At 42.1% G+C, this 15,480-nt stretch overlaps 1 protein-coding gene across 10 annotated transcripts in view; it reads left to right on the top strand.

Moving 5' to 3' along the window:
* The first annotated feature begins 5,170 nt into the window (after positions 1-5,170).
* Positions 5,171-15,480, top strand: part of LRRFIP2 (LRR binding FLII interacting protein 2) — a 107,219-nt gene continuing 96,909 nt past the window's right edge. For 3 of the 10 annotated variants that reach the window (XM_042956637.1, XM_042956636.1, XM_042956634.1), the window contains exon 1: positions 5,179-5,479. The gene's annotated coding sequence lies outside the window, so the exon portion shown is untranslated. Of the gene's footprint in view, positions 5,480-15,480 lie in introns of all 10 variants that reach the window. The other 7 variants (XM_042956633.1, XM_042956632.1, XM_042956639.1 and 4 more) reach the window with 5 other exon arrangements.

A 15,480-nucleotide genomic window follows, 5' to 3' on the forward strand; every position in this document is an offset into this window, starting at 1 on the left:
TTAGGTTGAACAATTCAATGTCATCCAACCATGTTTAACCCACACGAACCCAATATTGTTCTGAGTTGAAAACAATGTAAAAAAGATCAGAAACTTCATATGGTTCAAGCTAATAAAATAGCACCACCACCCTACCTTTTTATTCTCACCTGGATTCCAAATTTCTTTATAGAGCTTCTTAGATACCACTATCTTACATACTACTGTGTATTGTCTATAATATGATCCTTAAAGTTAGGAAATCTTTGTTTTGTTCACTGCTGCATGCTCAGTGTGCAGACTATAACCTGGCTTATAGTGGGTACTCAGGACATACTTAAAGAGTGAATTCTTCACATTGAAGCCAGAGTGAGCTTTTGGAAACACCAATCTGATGCCACTCCTACTAAAAACTCTTAAATTGGTTTGTATCACTTCAGAAGCAAAGATAAGCAAACCTGTAAGACCCTGCATGGTGGGTCTTTGCTTAATTCTCTAGATCCCTCTCACATTATCTCCCTCGTTTCTTTTCAGTCTCTGGGACTCTGTTTTTCCTTGCTCTTCCTGTGCTTCTGCACCAAGTTCACTACGAGGCAGTTTTAAATCTTAGCTCAAAGATTCTCTTGCTAGAAGCCATTTCTGACACCCCAGATTTGGTAGAATTCCGCTTCAATGCTCTCAGGCACCACTTCTCTACCCTTAGTGATACCTATCGGGATTATAAAGTTACTTTCGTGTGATAATTTGTCTCCCTCACCAGACAGGAAGTTTCACGAGAGAAGAAAACACAGCTTTCTTTTTACTTCCCTTTGGATCCCTAGCATCTATGAAGTATCTGGCACATAGTAAGAGCTTAATACTCCTTTAAAAAATAGATCCTGTGGTGTCTCTGTTACCAGTGCCTAACTGGGCAACTGGTACACGGTAGACGAATACATTTGCTAAACAACCCATAGAAGGAAGAGCGTTTGACTACTTATTTACAATAAATATATAACGCATAAGGGCTATCACTTGATTATTTGTGATGAGGCATTCATACATAATTGATACCTACCCCCAAATCCCGAATTCTCTCTTCTCATCAACTTCTTCTCAACACTAAGACTGAAGAAAGTAAGTTACACTTCTTTTCTTTCCTTTGTTTACTCTCTGGTGGAGTAAAGGGTGAGCTGGCTAGAATTCATTTAGAGCCAGAATGAGCCATAAGTGAGATCTGGCTTCTGAACCAACAGACCATGCCTTGTATTCTCACTTGGATAGTTAGATGTTTAGAAACTTTTTTTTTTCCCCAGTCAGGGGCACCTGATTTCAGCTCAGATCATGATCTCGTGGTTCCTGAGATCAAGTCCTATGTCATCAGTGCACAGCCTGCTTGGGATTCTCTCCCCATGTCTCTGCTCCTCCCCTGCTGGCGTGCACACGCTCTCTCTCCCTCTCGAAAGAAAGAAAGAAAGAAAGAAAGAAAGAAAGAAAGAAAGAAAGAAAGAAAGAAAAGAAAGAAAGCACTAGAAAGTTTTCCCCTCAGTCAGATGAAAAAGCTTTGCATTATTTTTCTTTTTACTTTAATAGCAACCTCTTTGAAAACATTTCAGTGGTCAAAGGATATATTAAAACACCCACATACACAGGTTGTATAAATTTACAGGTTTATTAGGGCAGAATGACATGGAGCAGCATAAGCAGAAAAAAACCAAAAATGTTACAAATGACTTCCTTTTAAGCGTGCTGAAACACAGAATTGTCGTAGTAAGCCTGTAATTCCAGAGGAGCACTGTGGCAAGCTTACTGACTGTCATTTGTTAATCTGGGAAAGGGAGAAGAGCCAAATCAAATACAGTACAAACGAATCGTTACAAAATGGTAATTTTCGACATAATGAAACTTAAAAAGAAACTAAAAACCTAAAGAAGATAGCAAGATGTGAATTTTCTAGTTTTAATAATGTATTATGGGTACGCGAGATGCTGCCAGAGGGTGAACCTGGGTGGAGGGTAACCTCGCTGCATTATTTTTGTACCCTTTTGCGCGTCTATAATTATTTCCAAATAAAAAGTGAAATAAACACATAAATAAAATAAAAAAAGAAGACAGCAGGAAAAACAGTAAATGTAGATAAGAAGGGATTTTTAGAACGAGAACTTAAATATACATAGTCAAAGACTTGCTTTGCCAGATTCCCATAGGTTTATAAGGAGTTAACCAAAATGAAAAAGACAGACACACACATCTCATTAATAAAAACAGTAGGCTCTGAAAAGTTGCATCCTATTTTTAATGTCTGAACTAATGATGTTTTCCGGAAACGTGCAGAGAGCAAAAGGTAGTACTATGTGTGCAAAACACAACTGAATTTTGTGAAAACCACAAAAAACGACTGCTCTTGAGAAAGGAAAAGTTTTATTTCTTGACATCATCAAAGAAAAACGTGAAGGATCTGATAGGAACGAAACAAAAATGTACAAATCCTACTACCTCATTCCTCAAAACCATATAAACACTTGCAAGATTTTCCTTCATCCGTTAAATGTCTCTAGAGCAGCCAGCCTACACAGACCTGGGGGCATTCACATGTCAGAATATTCCATAAAAATCTGGGAACATATTTTTGGCAGAAAGAAATCACTTTGTGTGCAAGGAAAGGCTGCTTGTGAAAGAATGCAGACTGACACAGTTGGGCAGGAGCCCCTTGCAATGACATAATGTTAGTGTCATCATTTATCACATTATTGGGAGCATTTAAAAGACACAGGGCGGGGGTGCCTGGGTGGCTCAGCAGGTTGAGCGCCTGACTCTTCTCATTTCCGCCAGGTCATGGTCCCAAGGTCTTGAGATGGAGCCTGTGCGGGAGTCCACACTGAGCTTGGAGCCTGCTTAAGGATTCTCTCCCCCTCTCCCTCTGCCCTTCCCCTGCTGGCGCTCTCTTCCTCTCACATAAAACCACCAACCAACCAAAAGACACAGGGCATTCTGAACTCCTAAAACAAGTAGAGTTGTTTTTTGGTGTCAAATAGATGGCAAATATCCTTTAGAGGGAGAAGTAAAAACGCAGAGAAGCTCGCTCCAACATTGCCTCGTATCACTCGACCTTGAAGCTTATTTTTGTAACAAAATTCTAAAAGCAACATACAGATCTGCTTGGCTGGACACTTCACTTATATTTCCTTCTTAAATATTAGGGGATAGCACATGGTGCAAAAGGGGAATTAGGGCTAGAGTTAATTAGAGTTCATTAGAGTTTAATTTCTGACCCTTCCAGCGACTATGTCTTCGTTACGACAATGGGTATAATAATCCCCGTATCTCAAGGTTGGTCCCAGTCCTGAAAGGGATAATGTATTTAAATGCCTAGCACAATGCTGTGCAAACAGTAGGCAGCAAGAAGTGTGAGCTCGCTCCCAGTTTTCCCAGAAGACACAACAAAATATTTCCTTCTGTTAGTCTGGTATGAACCAAAACAAATGGCCGAGGAGTAAGCAAAAAGGGCTCGAGATTCTAACCCCACTATTATTATCCAAACAATCGTTCCATTAATTATGCAGTTATATAAACTAATATTGAATAAACATTATTGGGTTTTTTGGTATTATTCAGGTAATGTGTTATAACCCGAAAAGGTCCTCTCTTCGCAAGTCAGCTTTTAATTTTGTCTTTAACTGATTTAGCAAAATAGGTCATTAATTCTCTTATTCAGATCATAACAGAGCTCCATCTTTTGGGAGGATTAAGCTCCCAGGTAAAAATCATAGTTTTAACGCTTACTCATGGGTTTCAGAAAAAGTGACGTGGGAAAAGAAACGGCAAAAGGTTAAAGAATTTGTCTCTCGGGGCTGTTTGCCTTCAAGCATCTGTTGATGTCTGTCTACACACCAAAGCTCCCTAATTCCTGCCTTGAACCTCCGCTAAGAAGCCACAGTCCCAGACCCCAACAACTCCCAAGGGGGAGCAAGCCCTTCGAAACTGAAGGAGTGGACAGGACAGAGACAGGCCTTAGAAGGCTTTAGAGGGGGCGCCTGTGTGGCTCCGTCGGTGAAGCGTCCCACTTTGGCTCAGTTCATGATCCCAGGGTTTGTGAGTTCGAGCCCATCGTCGGGCTCTGTGCTGGCAGCTCAGAGCCTGGAGCCTGCTTGGGATTCTGGGTCTCCCTCTCTCTCTATGCCCTTCCCCCGCTCGCGCTGTCTCTCTCTCTCTCTCTCTCTCTCTTTCTCAAAAAACAAACATTAAAAGGAAAATTTAAAAAAAAAAAAAAAAGAAGCAGGCTTTGGAGACAGGTTTTTAACATAATCCGCGGCCTTACGCAGCAGTTCTGGAACCTACAGTCCCCGGCTGTAACACTGTGTCTAAGCTGTCATTTCACGCCTTTGTCTCAGGAAGCAGCTCGACTATCACTTCCCTCCAGAGGTTCTCTAGCCATCCTATCCCGAAAAAGGGGGTCTGGCCCACTCAACCCTCGCATCATTCTTCTGTATTTCCTGCATGGCATAGCCTTGCCACAATCCGTCTTGACCTTGTCTGTCTGCTTAAATCTCTCTACTCCACTAGAAGGTAAGCTTCCTAAAGAGCAAGGCCCTGGGTCTGCCTCCAGCGCCTTGAACCTGCTGAGACTCAAGAGACCCTTCTGGAATGAACGACAGGTCCGGGTCTGGCAGATATTTAACTGCCTCCATATCCCGCCATCTCCGCCTCCCCCCCCCCCCCCAAACCACCGCCGCCGCCTCCTCCGGAAATCATTTCAAAATCACGGGTTTTCATTTTGGAAATAGGGCTTTCAGCGTTGCCGCTACACCCGCTCGCTCTCGCACGCTCGTTCCCTGCAGTCGGAGCCGCCGCCCGGCCCACTTACCCAAGCCCACTAGGCCGGACCGTTTAGGGGCGATCGGGGCAGGTGCAGCCTCGAGCGGGCGACCGCCTCAGTTCACCTTCCCGGTCCCCGGTCCTCCGCGGGCCCCGAGAAGCCACCTCTAGGCCGCCCGGGCCTCCGCCCACCGGCGGTCGCACCCTGCCGCCCTCCCTCCGGCGCGGCGCCAGCAGCTCGCGGCGGTCGCGGCGGGGGCGCTGCTCCCGGCACCCCGCGCGGGCGGCCGCGGGACAGCCGGCCGTCTTTCGCCAGGCCGCGAACCCGCCTGTCCCGCAGCGCGCGCCGCCGCCGCCGCCGCCGCCGCAACTGCTTCCGGGTGAGAGGGTCACCGACCCTGTGGCCCCGCCCCTCCGCCTCCTTCGGCTGCCGCTGGGGCTGCGGCTCCTCTCGGGGGCCGGTTCCCGCTGTCTCCGTGTCAGCCACCGCGCCGCGGGGCCGCCGGCGTGACTGAGCGACCCGCTGCGGGCGCCGGGAGCCGCTGCGTCCGGCCGGGCAAGCCTGCGGGAGCCCGGGAGCCAGTCCGCCGTCCGCGCCCCTCGCCCTCCGCTCCTCGCTCTTCGCCCGTCCGGGTGCCGGCGGCCGACCCGCGCGCCCCAGCCCTTCCCGGGCGGCGCCGCAGTCACAGTCCGCGCCCAGGGACAGGTAAGGACCGCTTCTCCCGCCGGCCCCGGAGGCCCCTGTTCGGCCTGCAGCCCGTGCGACCCGCGCCGCCGCTGACCCCTGCTGGGGGCCGGGCTTCCCTGCCGGCTCCGGGTCGGGGTCGCCCCCCGCCTACCGCGTTCGCCGGCGGCACGCCTGATTTCTAACGCGCACCCTCCGTCTGCGCCGGGGGCAAGGGTCTCTCCCATTGTGGAAGAAATTACATCGGGCCGCTGTCCCTCTGCCTCCGGTGTTCGAGGCTCCTTCATCTCCTCCCCAGCGCGACACCCCAGCGAACGGTGTCAGGCCGGTGGAGGGCGTAGCATTTTTATGGGATTTTTTTTTTCCTTCCTCCTTGACCCGAACTGAAGCGCGGGCATAACAGGCGCTTGCTAGGAGTGTCAGGGTTAATGCTTGACTACTATGTGGCGTTATTCACACCCAGATCGTTAAGTTATACAGCTCCGGTCAGGCCTGCTTCTCTTGCCTGTGGATATCCAGCGGGAAGCTGGCGGACCTATGGAAGCGCACCTCTTTGCCTTTCTTAGGGGAGAAAAAAGTTCAAGTGTTTGCTCTGCTTTTCCACCGTGGGAGATACAAATATCAGGCTGCCGAGAAACGGCTAGGGAAATACTGTATCCTAAACTTTAACTGTTTGTAGCTCATTTTCTTTGAGTTTCCATTTAATGACTCAGCATTTCTGCCATAAACAGAAAAACTGCAGAGTAGTTTAATTGGCTAAAAGAGAACATGTAAGGATAGTAGCCATTGCTTTATGTTCTCACAATGGGAAGAGAACGTGGATGCGGTAAATGGAACCAGAGGGACGGTGAACGGGGTACGGGTGGGCGAGTTCATAATGTTTAAAATAACATTTTTTTTCCCCCAAGATAACATTTTTATTTTATTTGGGGATGAATCTGTATATAAGGGTGCAATTGCAGATAAAAGTTAGTTGGCAAAGACTTGAGGTTTGCTGTGGTTTGGGCGTCTTGACGAATGAACCCTGCTTAACTTCTGTTTATCCTCTGTTTCTCAAACGTAGAGATGATGGCCCGGTGTTAAATTCACGTTGGAGTAAGAATTTCAGAAAGTGATCCATTTAGAAAGTTAGGTCACGCTGTGAATCATTGATATGGATCTTAGGATTGGAATAGAGAGGAAAGCTAGAAGTTTGTTACTGCCTGTTTAATTAGAAGCTTTCATTTTATATGAAGTGTTGTATTATGCTTTGTTAGGTTTGTTGGTAGGTATTTATTGTTATGAAGTGTGATAAGGAAATCCTAATTGAACTTTTGCAGAACGTTTGGCTTCAGAATAGTTTGTTAGTTTCTGAGTATATTGTGGTAATTTTACCCCCACTCTTTTTTTTTTTTTTTTTTTTTTTTTGGCCAGATGTGAGAAGATAATTAAAGATGTCTAGAAACAAAATAAATGTCAGTGAAAAGATATAAAAAAGTTTACTGAAAGAATCCATAGTTACAAAGTAGTCTTTTGAGTGAAAGGCCTCACCTATTTTGCAAATCCTCAAAAATGTGGAATGAGACTATACCCAGTTCTTACGTAAGTTCTGTTACAGAAGAAAGTGTATTGAGCTTGTGATTTATTATTGGAATGAATTCATTGTAAACTAGAAATAACTTTTTATTGCTCAAGTGTAATTTGATCATTTTTGGCTTTAAAAATGTTAAGCTAAATAACTTTGAATCACAGAATACTTGATACTCTTAACCTTGTTTTCTTTTTCTTTTTGGAATTCAGCTTATTTTACCTTGATTTTCATTTATAGAGAGCCTTAGTTGTTACTTATAAAGTAATGGTAAGTTGGTCTTGGTTACCAGATTCCTTTAATTCTTTGACTAAATTTTGGCATCTCATTTTCTTACCCATTCTTATATACAGAGTGTTCCCTAATGTTGCTTTTGATTTTTGTCCAGCTAATAGTAACTTAATTAGGAGTTTCAGTTCCCAGTGAACAGATTGATTCCCTTTTGGAAAATCCCTTGTGGAAACCACCGTAACTAACAGTCTTGATAGGTAGATATACAAGAGAAGCCTTCTTTCTCAAAAATACCGTAACTAACAGTCTTGATAGGTAGATATACAAGAGAAGCCTTCTTTCTCAAAAATAAGATAAAAACAGAGAAGGAGACAAACCATAAGAGACTCTTAAATACAGAGAACAAGCTGAGGGTTGCTGGATGGGGTTTGGGTGGGGGTGATGGGCTGAATGGGCAAGGGGCATTAAGGAGGGCACCTGTTGGGATGAGCATTGGGTGTTACACGTAAGTGATGAATCGCTAAATTCTATTCCTGAAATCATTATTACACCATATGTTAACTAACTTGGATTTAAATAATAATAAAAATAATAATAATTAAAAAACAGAAGCCTTCTTTTGTTATGATGTAAGCATCTCCATAATGAAGGAAAAAAGTGATATGAGGGTATATTTGGCAAATAGATTCTTTCTCTCTCAAAACAAAACCAAAAACAGATCTTTACTAGAAATGAGAGCCGTTTCTTGCAAGGCTCTTTGTGAATTGTTTATCCTGCTCCTAGGTGAAAAGGGACAGAATTGATGATGTATAGAAAAAGAAATTCTCCCTGCAGCATGCTGGGAATGTTGATGAGGATCATTTAAGAGAAAATACAGTTTCCGTCTTCACCAGAGGAGTGCTACCCATTGCACCTACAAAATAGAGGCCGTTTCATAGCCTTTTCCTTGTGGGTAGTTGATTGCTTTCTGGAGACTCTGAATGGAGAGATGGACCTTTAACCAGGAAAACGTTAATTAATAATTAATTATTAATCCAGTTTGCAAACAATAGACTTTATGACCGTCATTCAAAACTTAACTTTTAAAATTTCAGAAGGAAGGTACTGAGCAAAATTTGCCCTTTTTCTCCATTTTTCCTTTTAAGATAGACACCTTTGGAAACAATTTTTTTGTGTTGCACATTGCACTTTGACTTTTAAAACTTTCTGCCCTACAGTAAATTAGGCTAGATTTAAAAGGAATCAAACATTGGCTAAAAACTGGGTTTGGCATACGTGTTACTTTTTCATTTGTTCTATTATTTTTTTATCTCGTGGGGGCTGGAGAGAGGATTCTGTTTCTTGGGGAAACTCTGAGCTTTGCTTTTGTATGCTTTTGTTTGGGTCAGGAGAGCAGTAGATACAAGTGGTTGAGAAGGGGGAAGACATGGCATGCGTACCCGGAAGGAGAATGCCCACTTCATGGGTGCAGTAGATGTTTGTGGGAGTTTAAAAAATTGATACGACAGTTTAAATGTTATATGGTGCAAAAGAAGCCTTCTTTCCACAACAGACGTCTAGCCTTTTCCCTTTTCTACTCTCCCACCCCCTAATCCAAGCAACCACTGTGAGTGGTTTCCTGTATGTCCTCCTCCAAATTTTTTATTACATATGTAACTGGCTTTGTTTAGGAGAGTTACCTTTCGTTGTTACCCTTGGTATATCTTAGAGACTTTTCTGTATTTGCACATATGTCCACCTGATTGTGTATTTATTTATTTTTAATGTTTATTTTTGAAACACACACGCACACGTACAGAATGTGAGTGGGGGAGGGGCAGAAAGAGAGAGGGAGACCCAGAATCCTAAGCAGGCTCCAGGCTCTGAGCTGTCAGCACAGAGCTCATCACAAGGCTTGAATTCACAAACCATGAGTTCATAACTTGAGCCAAAGTTGATGCTCAACTGACTGAGCCAACCAGGAGCCCCCACCTGATTTTTAAAAAAGACTGAATGCCCTGGGTAGTGTAGATGAACCATAATTTATTCATTTTCCATGATTTATTTTACCATTCCTTGTTAACAGACATTTAGGTTGTTTTAGCTTTCTACAAATGCTGCTATAGTGAACAACTAGTATTTAAGTCTTTGCACTAGTCCATAAGTATGTATATTGAATATATTTCTGAAAGGGTGATTGCAAAGTTGGGGCTTAAGTTGTGAAAATGTATAAATTTATTTCCATCTTATATTGGACTTTATTTTATAATAGAAGTTAACTTTCTCAACCTTGTGGAAGGAGAAAGGAACTCTTAATTACTTTGGATTCTTTATCTTCTCTATTTTAAAAAAATACTAAAATGTATTGTATAAGGCGGTCTTAAACATTTTAGAGTGACAGGTGGTTAATTTTATTTGTAGTGGCAAGGCTAAAAATACTGTAGCTTGAAAACTGATGTTATATTTGGCAAGAGTTAAATGAATACCTTTTGTAGTGGGTTGTTTTAGGATTTTATGACTGGTGTCAATTAAAAATATTGTATATAGTTTAACTTCTTGCTCTAACGAAATCTGCTACTATATTAGTCATGGGAAATAAATAGCCCACCTTCTGTCTTCCTTCACCGTCCACATCCTAGTCTATTCATAATAAAATAAACCTTGGTAGAGTTTGAGATTCAAAAATCCTTTTGCAAACCATAGTGCTGTTGATGGGTTAATTTCCCAAGGCAGGGGGTAGGTACAAATTCAGTTTTTACTCTGCAGAGTGTTTGTGAGCAAATCAAGGGTTTACGATTTTAATTTCTATACTGCACCGTTCACTCATGAACAAGAGGAAGGAGGTTGAGAACCTCTGTCCTTTTAAAATGATAGAGACTGGAGGGAAAAAAAAAAAAGTACAGAGGGGCTAATGTATGATGATCAAGTTGGAACTTGTGAGTGGCAGTTTCTCTGGCTGGTGCCCAGGATCTATTTTGAGGCCTTGTCAAAGCTCATCTGACAGAACCTACCACAGAACTGTAATCTGTCCTGGCCCCTGCTGCAAGTCAGGAAGGCCTGCGGTTTAGGAAAAGTGGCAACCACAGAAGAGTGAGCTTACGAAGGACGTTTGCTTTCAGAAGATTAAGTCTAAGTTTTGGGGTGAAAATCTGCTTCGCGTGCATATTCTAGGATCGTTTTCTTTTTTTCTTTTTGCCCTCCTCTTTTCAGAGCACGGTTAAGGAGAACTAACGAGGGAGGTGTTTTAGAAAAACGTGCACGAGGAGGAGCACAGGATTGTACCAGTATTGATGTCATGTTCAGGTTGTAAGAGTGATCAGATGTTTTACGACAGGGGAAAACCATCACTGATACTGGCATAGGGTGGCCGTGACCCTTGTTGAACTAGTGCAGTTCAGAGACCTGCACACGTGTCTTTGGATCCAAAGGACACTGGGAATGATGAGCTGTTTTATAAGCTTATTTTGAGTTCACACAGGGAAATTAGCTTCTTGCCCAATTCTCATTGTCTGCTTCCCGTAGAACTGCTACAGTCTCATGTACATTATCGTGAAGTTCTCTCTTTAAAAATAACTTGTGGCTGTTACCAGATGCTGTATCCCCAGCACAGCTGCCTCTGGGTATCATGTGCTTTCTCATGAAAACCTTGCTGTTTTCTATACTTAGTGAATGAGGCACTTGAGTTTCAAGTTCTTTGACTGATTTCACTTCTTCGGCTAGAAAGCTGTTTAAAGGGTTAGTGCTCCACCAAGGTTCATTTCGCCATATTAAACTGCAGCCTTGTATTACGTTACAGTCAAGGTTGTTTGAAGAATTTGGTGTACAGTGCACATTTAATTTGCAGACGGAAAGCCTGCAGATGCTTTCCTTTCTTCTGCTTTACGTTAGCTCGTAACTCCAAGAAATTTAGTTTTTCCTTGCCCTCAGAAATGTGAATTATTTGCATTTGATAATGATGGTGTGTTTAGTACTGTATTCAATGTGAGGAAAAAAAATAAACTGGAGTATTTTTCCTTTTTTTCCTATTCCTATTTCTGGCTTATTCCTATTATCCCTTCCCTGTTTCAGCCTTCCCCTACCAGAAAAAAGGCGGTGGGGAGGTGGGGAGGGGAGGGGAGGATAGTGCAGAGCAGAGAGAGTGGAAAAGAGAAGAGGTTGGGAAAAGCGTTTGAGTACAAAGTGTGTAACAGGGTTTTTAAAAATTTTGTATATATATTTTAATTTTTTTATTTTAGAGAGAGAGAGAGATCTTGAACAGGGGATTGGGGCAGAGGGAGAGAGAGAATCCGAAGCAGGCTCTATGCTCAGTGTACAGCCCAACCAGGGCTGGATCCCATGACTTTGGGGTCATGACCTAAGCTGAAAGCTAGAGTCAGACAGTCAACCAGCTGAGCAACCCAGACACCCCAGGGTGTTTTTATTTTCTCAGGAGTGAGATAGTAAAACCCTTCTTAAAGAATTGTAGTTCATCTCTTTCGTTGTTTTCACTTTGAACCTTGTATATCTTAGTTTTGGGGTTTTTTTTTTTTTTCATTATGAACACCAAACTCTTAACTAGTGTTTAAAAACATTTTTTTTAATATTTATTTTTTGAGAGAGAGAGAGAGAGAGAGAGAGTAAGTGGGGGAGGGATAGAGAAAGAGGGAGACACAAAATCTGAAGCAGGCTGTAGGCCCTGAGCTGTTAGCACAGAATCCAACACGGGGCTCAAACCCACGAACCGTGAGATCATGACCTCAGCTGAAGTCTGATGCTTAACCAACTGAGCCACCCTGGTGCCCCTTAACTAATTTTGACATAACAAAGCTTTACTGTTTAGGAAACTAATTTTAAAGTTCCTTGTTCCAATCACTTTGTTTTTCTTCTATAGACCCTACTTTCCTAAGTAGAAACATTTTAACAGCCAGGAGCACTCTTTTGGGTCTCTGTTGTCTAAGTAAAATACAGTATACTGTATGCAGAGGATTAGGATGTTAAAATATTTACTTCTCTGATTTTTCTTTTAAGTTTGTTTATTTTGAGAGAGCACACGAGCATATGCTAACAGGGGAGGAACAGAGAGGGAGAGAGTATCCCAAGAAGGCTTCTTGCTGTCAGCTCAGAGCCCAGCGTGGGGCTCTGTCCTATGAACGGTGAGATCATAACCTGGATGGAAATCAAGAGTTAGGCGCAAAACCTACTGAGCCACATGGGCTCCCCTATTTCCCTGTTAAATGGTTTAACTACTTTGTAACAATAAATAATACAATTAGTAAGTATACATGTTGTTGCTATTAAAAAAAGCTTAAAAAAATGATTTTGTTTAAGTGACCCAAGGATTATAGGACTAAAGATAGAAAAACAATTCAGTTTTACATTGGATGTCTTTTCCCCTCTCGTGGATATTGCCACGTCTAAGTAGAGAGTCACTGTCCTCCTGTCTTACCCAACTCACCCTTTGCTGTCTATCTGGTTTTTTTAAAAAGTACGTTAAAATATACATAATATAGGAGCACCTGGTTGGCTCAGTTGGTTAAGCATCAGACTTCAGCTCAGGTCATGATCTCACGGCTGGTGAGTTTGAGCCCCGTGTTGGGCTCTGTGCTGACAGCTCAGAACCTGGAGCCTGCTTCGGATTCGGTGTCTCCCTCTTTCTTTGCCCCTCCCGCCCGCTCACGCTCTGTCTCTCTCTTTCTCAAAAATAAACATTAAGAAAATTAAAAAATGTGTACATAATATAAAATTTACCATTTTAATTACTTTAAGTGTATAATTCAGTGGGGTTAAGTACGTTCACGTTGTTGTGCAACCTTCACCACCATCCATCTCCAGAACTTTCTCATCATCCCAAACTAAAACTCTGTGCCCATTAAAAAAATAACTCCTCCTTCCCCATAGCACCTGACATCCACTGTTCAACTTTCTGTCACTATGCATTTGATTACTCTAAGTACTTCATATAAGCAGAATGATGTATTTCTGTTTTGTGTCTGGCTTATTCCACTTGGTGCAGTGTTCTCAAAGTTCATTAGCATGCATGAGAATTTAACTCCTTTTTAAGGCTGAGTAATATTCCATATCCTGTTTATCCCTTTATCTGTTGATGGGTACTTGATTTGCTTTTACCTTTTGGCTATGGTGCATCGTGCTGTCTATGAAAACAAGTATGTAAATATCTATTTGAGTCCCTGCTTTCATTTCTTTTGGGTGTATACCCGTAAGTGGAATTGCTGGATTGCATAGCAGTGCTATGTTTAATTTTTTGAGGAATGGCCAAAAATTTCCATAGCAGACGATCATTTCATAGTCCAAAGAGCAGTGTACAGGGGTTCTGGTTTCCTGCATCTTTGACACACTTATTATTTTTTTAAATAATGGCCATTCTAATGGGTGTGAGACGGTATCTCAGTGTGGTTTTGGTTTGCGTTTCCCAAATAACTAGTGATGTGTAGCATCTTTTCTTGTGCTGCTTGGCCATTTATAGATCTTCTTTGGAGAAATATCTATTCAGGTCCTTTGCCTGGATTTGATTTGGGTTCTTTTCATTGTTGTTGTTGTTGTTGTTGAATTTTAGGAGTTCTGTAGGTATTCTGGATATTAATCCCTTATTAGATGTACGATTTGCAAATATTTTCTCCCATTCTGTGGGTCACTTTTTTCTCCTGATAGTGTCTGTTGATGCACAGAGGTTTTATTTTGATAAAGTCCAGTTTATCTACTTTTTTTGTTGTTGTTGTTGTTGCCTGGGCTTTTGGCATCATATCCAAGAAATCATTGCCAAATCCAGCGTCGTTAAGTTTTCATGTATGTTTTTTCCTAAGAGTTTTATAGTGTTAGCTTACCCTTATTTCTTTGATCTACTGTGAGTTATTTTTTGTTTGTGGTATATGCCAGTAACACACTGTTTTGGTTACTGTAGCTTTCTAGTTAAGTTTTGAAATCAGGAAGTGTGATACCTCTACTTTGTTCTTCTTTTTCAAGATTGTTTTGGCTCTTCAGGGTCCCTTAAGATTCCATGTGCATTTTAGTTTTAGGATGGGTTTTTCTATTTCTGCAGAAAATGTCATTGGGATTTGATAGAGGGTACATCGAATCTGTAGATCACTTTGGGTAGTGTTAACATTTTAACAGTGGTAAGTCTTCCAGTCTTTGAACACAGGGTGGCTCTCCATTTATTTATGTCTCTTTTTTTCTTTCAGCAATGTTTTGTAATTTTTAGTGTACAGGTCTTTTGCTCCTTGGTTAAGTTTTTTCCCTAAGTATTTTATTCTTTTTGATACTATTGTAAATGTAATTGTTTTCTTAATTTCCTTTCGGATTGTTCATAGCTAGTGCATAGAAATGCAACTGGCTTTTTTGTGTTGATTTTTTTATTCCCTGTACCCTTTGCTGGGTTTATTCATCCAGAGTTTTAAAAGCTGTTGCACTTGTCTTCTGTGTTGTGTAACAAGTGTAACAAATTTAGCAGCTTAAAACAACACACATTTATTATCCTACAGTCTCTATGGGGCAGGAATCTGAGCATGGCTGAGCAGAGTCCTCTGCATCGGGTCCTATGAGATTGCCATTAAAGTGTTGGCTGGGCTGAGTTCTCTCCTGGAGACTTACGTGATAAAATCCACTTCCAGGCTCACCGAGGAAGGTTTGGCGGAATTAATTTCTTTGTGGTTTTTGGACTGAAGCTTCTTGCTCACTAGCGCTCACTTTTAAGGTAGCTAAAGGTTATCTGGAGGCTGTCTTCGAGCTCCCGAAGGCTGCTCTCAGCTCTTAGAGGCAACCTGAATTTCTTGGCCCTGTGGTATTTCCTGATAGAACCACATCGTCGAATCATCAGGGAGAGTCTAGAGCAAGTCTGCTGGCTGGCTAGTCTTATATAAGGTAACATAATCATGGGAATGACATCTCATAACCTTTGTCCTATTCTGTTGGTTAGAAGCAAGTCACAAGTCCTGGCCACATTCTTTGGGAGGTGTTTACACAAAGATGGGAACAGAAGGAGGGGGCATAATGGTGGGGAGCCACCTTAGAGTCTGTCTGCCATAGCTGATTACAAAATAGCACATACTTTATAAACCATTTTTGTTGAAAAAACATACATATGCAGTTAAAAGAAGCATCTTACAAAGTAACACATACTTTGAAAAACGTGCGTGCAGTTGAGGTATTACTGGTGGTTTTATTGTTCTTTTGTATTTTATTATTTTCCTCCCACTTCTCCTCTCTGCAACATCCCAGTTTTGCAATTTTAAATCAATAGTTGGTGTTT

This window comes from Panthera tigris, chromosome C2 (genome assembly GCF_018350195.1).
Source record: "Panthera tigris isolate Pti1 chromosome C2, P.tigris_Pti1_mat1.1, whole genome shotgun sequence".
Classification (NCBI taxonomy): Eukaryota; Metazoa; Chordata; class Mammalia; order Carnivora; family Felidae; genus Panthera; species Panthera tigris.